General features: G+C 49.6%; 1 protein-coding gene across 1 annotated transcript in view; it reads right to left on the bottom strand.

Annotated features, from left to right (window-relative positions):
• Positions 1 to 5,660, bottom strand: part of Ube2ql1 (ubiquitin conjugating enzyme E2 Q family like 1) — a 30,326-nt gene that overhangs the window by 23,998 nt on the left and 668 nt on the right. The window lies entirely within an intron of this gene.

Genomic DNA, 5,660 nt, shown 5'->3' with positions numbered 1-5,660 from the left:
TTTTTTTTTTTTTTTTTTTTTTTGGTACTGGGGATCGAACTAGGGACCTTGCACTTATGAGGCAGGTGGCAGCACCATTGAGCTAAATTCCCATTCCCCTCAAAACCTTTACTTTTAACGGTCACTTTGACATTCTGGAAGAGCTGTAAGCTGCACAATGCCCTACTGGGATAAGGTGGATGAAAATTCACTAAGGATTTTAAGAGCCTGCCTTTCTGTTGAATTGCACTTGGTAGCAGCATTCGCTGCCTTTTTGATATATCTCCTAAAGACCCTTGGGAAAGATGGCTTCCAGAACCGCTTCAGGAAGTGGAAAGAATGATGCAGTAAGTGTGAAGAGAGCAGTACTGTGGGAGGATTAATGGAAATCTATCTTTTACCCTAATGAAATTCAAAATCTGACCATTCACCATATATTTTGACCACCTTTGTATGCTTCAAGGAGATCCGAAACGTGCCCCAAAGAACCCACTACTCCAGCCTGGATTTTTTTGATCAACTGTTATTACTAAAACGAAAGCCAGTTTGACTGGTTCCTTATCTGTCCCCAAGGTACTACTAGGGAGCCTGCTTTATTCTGTACCCTGACCCAGGTAAGTCATTTCCTGGGGATGAGAGAGGAGGCGCCCAGCTCAGGAGTCAGGCTACCCAAAGAACTTCGCCTTGTTCTCTTGTGAGGCAAGTCCCACTCAATAACAGCCTACCCCCCGTTCCAAAGAAAACCAAACCTCACCCCTGCGCATGTCACTGAGGTCAGAGGACTGGATGACAGTGCGTTTCCAACCTCGGCTTTCAAGTTCTGATTCTCAAGTCACAGCGCAAGCAAGGAAGTGACTCCTGTTAGAAAGTGTCCCGGGACCAAGAGCTCTCCCCGGAGCTCTTCCTGCCGGCATGGGCTATTTTTAGGATGCAGAGTCCTGTCTGTGTCCTCCAGCCTGTCCTACTTGATGGCAGAACAAGTAGCTATTTTTTCTCTCAAGTCAGGCATATTGATACCTCAAGCTGCAGAGTCACGGGCGGTGGTGATTATCTTTGTCCCCTCATGCACCAGACAGAACAACACAGTGACTCATGAGAACCTCATCAGAGTCTCTTCAGGTGAATCAGATGGCCGTACTTGCTTCCTGGCTGGCATTATCTACGCTCTGGGTTCCTCCAGATCCCCTCTAAATGTGCGCACTTCTCTGCTTAAGGCTGCTACTAGCAAGATCTGCCATTGTCCCCTCGGCTTCACTTATGCTGCTTTCCAAATCAGCAACAACCTCTAGAGAAACAAGATGGGGATCAGTTAATGAGTGCTGGCTTGTGCTGGCTATGGATTGAACTGTGCCTCCTTCCCCCAGTTTCCTGGTTGAACTCTGACCCTCAGTGCCTCAGGGTAGGACTTATCTGGGGACACAGGCTATCAGAGGGGACCCAGTTTACAGTGTGGTCATCAGGTGGCCTCTGACAGTGGGACCAGTGTCCTGTCGAAGAGGGGATGAAGACACAGACACATGGAGACCAAGCACAGATGCAGGAGCGGTGCCAGCAAGGAGAGAGGAGCCCAACCCTGCTGCGCCTTCAGGGTCCCTTCCAGCCTCTGGAACCTCAAGAACATGGGCTTCTGTCACCTAAGCCGCCTGGTCTCTGAGACTATTACTGCAACTCTAGCAAACAAACAGGGTTTTCAGCGTGCTGGTTACAAGTCAGTTACAGTGGGTTAGAAGCCCACAGACCTTAGGAGCCCAGGGGTGCCGATCCTTTCCTTTACTCCTAATACGATGCAGCACCTGGACCATCACCAGCGAAATGCTGTCTCTGGGCCCAGGACTTTGGAAGGCATTCTAAAGATGGGCTTCCCTTACACGTGTGTGTGAGCATGTGTGTAAGCATGCACTGGCACACTTCCCAGGGCTACCCTCGTGCAGACCGTGGTCAGCTCTAGAGGGGATCTCAGTGCTGCACCTCATCACTGAACCCGGCTGAGCGGCACAGCCCCATGTTGTAACACAGGCAGACAGTTGGGGACATCCAGCAGCTTCTTGGAATCCCAGAGACCAGTACCATTAGGAGAACACTGTCCTGCAATCGCTCACCAGCCTTAGCTAAGACACGAAGATTTGGGCACATTCCGGTGCCGTGACCCTGTGCCTCTCCTGCTCATGACTGGCTGTGGACTCCTCTCTGTGGATGCGAGGGTTATCATGCACAACCCTTCCTGACAGCTCTGCTGCTGCTGCTGGGCTTCAGGACCCTGCCACTCTTGAGCGATTCTGTCTCGAGATACTAAGGACTCGAGGCCACAGACTGCAGTGTCCTTCCCCGGCCAATGATCGCAGTAAAAGCAGACCCTGGGGGATATCCAGACCCACGCGAGCTGGCTGGGTTAACAGGGGGATGAGCTGCTGCTACTGCTCTTACTGCTGCCATTGACCTCGTGCCCACACCAAGCTGCATGGTGAGTCTGCAGGCCAGAGGAAGGTGAGGAACTGGCACTCAGCTGCCATCTGGTTCCCGCCACCGGCAATGTCCAATTAATTAAAAGGGGGAACTCTCAGGAGTGGTGCGGGTATTAAAGCTGGGCCCAACTCAGGGCACAATGCAGTGGCTTTTTTGGATCCTGCTGTTCACACAGCTGTGAGAGCAGGCTGCTGGCCACTCAGACAGTTGGGAACGCTAGACTCCCCTAGGGAAGACCCTGGGCTGGACACCACACCACCAGAGCCCTGCTACTCCACTGCTCGTTCGTCTAGCTTGATCTCAAAAACTGAGGTTTGTAGGTTATGCTGTTGACTAATGCAAGCACTGAGCTAGCATTACAGTTTCCTTACAAAAATCTTACAGCTTTTTTTTTTTTTTTTTTCCAGTGCTGGGGATTGAACCCAAGGCTTTGCATAGGCCAGGCAAGCGGTCTAGTGCTGAGCTGCACCTCCCACCCCATCTTACAGCTTTGAGTGCCAAAAAACCCATGCAGGAGCTATACACTGTATTTATTTGGCTCCGTAAATGATACGGATGCAGCAATTTCCTAAGAGTATACTTTCCACATTTCCCTGGTTCATTTTAAAGCATTTCTCATCCAAGTAGGGAGGTGAAAGAGAGCTGCAAAGCCTCTATCTAATCAGAACGGAGCAGTCACAGACAAACAGACCAGAGATTTACGTCCCCATTTCTACAGAGAACATATCACATAGGACATTACTACATTCATCTAAAACAGCCATAATTCGTGATGCATCAGAACACTGATTTCAACACAGGGCAGACAGTCATCAGGTAAAACTCTCACCAAGTGACTGCATTTTTCTATCACGTGATAATCTTCAGCTATTTATTTTGGGTACAAAGCTGTGAAGCAGATAATTTCATAATATACACATGACAGGATTAAAACTGTGTTGGGGCTTCTCTAAAGGTACAGAAAATAAATTCCAAAAAGGAAATCCCAGGAACAGAGTCACATGACGGGAACCTAACAACTCCCTTTTAAAGACCCATGGGCCCCAGCAGCGCTCCTGGTTCCTTTTGAACATCTAATCAGGTATTTTGATTGCTCTTCCAAAGCACGTTACCTTTAACTGTGGAGAGAGCTTGGTCAGCACCGTATAGGCACGGAGCACCTGGAGCCATGAATCCGCCAAAGGCCGGAAAGGCAGAAAAACACTCGAGTTCCAGCCTGAAACATTAATGACTGTTTGTCTCTTCAATGCTTTCGCTGCAGTTTGAATATTTCATGTGTGTCATACACCACGCTCTTCTGGAGAACTCTACGTCAAAACCAGCACAGAAAATACAAGAAACAGAACTGGTATTTTAACAAAGTGATGAATTTTCGCCATTATTTCAGATATTTTGTAGGATTATTCCTTTGTAGGAAGGAACTGAGTCCAATTAAGATTTTGTCAAATTAATAAATAAAAGTGTTGGTAATTGTTTTCAGTAATGAAGCCTGCAACTTGCAAAATGAATGCATGGGTTTTGATTTTGGAATATACACACCAAGACCTGTCCATCTTAATGGAAGTATACAGGTACCCAAGGGACTGGTCTTATTCGTGGCATTCACGGAAGAATGGAAAGACATTTAATTTACTAAAGCACGCTTCTTTTAAAAACAACTTCCTCATTCCTCATGTATTCCCCTGAATCTTCTAGAACCAACGATGTAGTCTAAGATCTCTCCCAAGTCTTAAATGCTATGATTCTGTGATTCCGGAAGGCAAAATTACATTCCTCCTCCTCGCCCCCCCCCCCCGAAGTCATCTTTGTTATGAAGATTGCAGGACAGCAAAGGTCTTCTCCAAAGACTTCTCATTAGCAACAATTTAAGAAACAAATAACCCGGGCATTCTGGGAGCATCTTCTTTCACAACATTTAAATAAATCCTGCTTGCAAATTAAACTGAGTTGCATCCCCGCCCCCTCAGCTTGTACCGACTCCCACACAGCCTGTCCTAGAGCCAGTGCTGGTGCGGGTGCAGAGAGAGCCTGCACTACAGCCTTGACCTGCTGATGGTGGTGTCTTCCTGCAGCCGTCACACACACCACACCGCTGACTCAGAAACATGCACGACCCGAACCCCAGAAAAGACGGGCTGGCAGGATGGTTCAAGAACTAGGTGACTTTCCCTGTGGTGTGAGGAGGCTATTTGTCTGGAGTCCCAGGGGCTCCACTTCCCCTGAAATTGGCAGAACCAGCATCATTTGATTAGTGTGAAGCACCCTGCTGTGAAAGGGACAGAGGCAGGCAGGGAGGACCTGCTCTCTTCTGATAAGCTGGCTGTTGGGAGACCAAAAGGAGGTCATTGTGGGACTTTTAAAGGAAATAAGAATTTTCTGTACATCTTAAAGGCACTTGTACAGAAATACAGTATCGGTAAGCAAGGCTTAAGGTTGATTCAGGAGAACACAGAACTGGACCGTGGTCAGGAACACATGGGAAGATAAGAGCAGGGAGGCCGCCTGCTGCCAGGAGGAGTCTGAGAATTCACTCACTCACCATGGTGCTGCTCAGACTCTGGGGTTTCTTCCCCTAAAGCTGCTCCCTGGGGCAGTGGGTGAGAAGCTCAGAGACCTGCTCTGCAAAGATAAATGCCCCTGCCCCAGGGGACAAGGGAACAAAAGGAAGTAACAAGGTGGGAAAGGTGACTGACAGCCAGGCAGGGAGAACGCAGAGCCCTTACAGGAGGGCAAGACCCCCACCTCTGCCTCTCTGGAGCACCGTTTTCACCTTACAGGAGAAAGGGGCACGGGAGAGAGCTCCCAGCAGGCAGCTGGCTGCAGAGGAAACCTTTGTGTGCGTGTGTGTGTGCGTGTGTGTGTGTGTGTGTGTGTGTGTCACTAGGGCACACATTTCCACCCTGATCCACACAAAAAGTTCGACCCTCACAGACTGCAGGGCCAGGAGGAGGGCTGAGGTCGCAGGGGTAGAGGGGGAGAAGAGGGGTAGGAGAGTGGAAGGCACTTGGGGTAGAGAAGGGAAAGCTGGAGGGGCAGGGGTAAGGAACAGAGGAGCAAGCGGGGGTGGGGGGATCTGGGGAGGAAGACTGGGGAAGAGAATACGGGGAGAGGACCGAAAGGAAAGGGAAAAGCACAAGAAGGAGAGGGCGTCGCTGAGAGCCCAGCCTGGGAGAGTGACCGCATTGGAGTCCGGGGCACTGTCGGAGCCGGGCTGGGCC

This window comes from Fukomys damarensis, unplaced genomic scaffold (genome assembly GCF_012274545.1).
Source record: "Fukomys damarensis isolate Sample0158 unplaced genomic scaffold, DMR_v1.0_HiC HiC_scaffold_1, whole genome shotgun sequence".
Lineage (NCBI taxonomy): Eukaryota > Metazoa > Chordata > Mammalia > Rodentia > Bathyergidae > Fukomys > Fukomys damarensis.
Note: the sequence above shows the minus strand (reverse complement) of the source record. Positions and strands in the feature narration are given on the sequence as shown.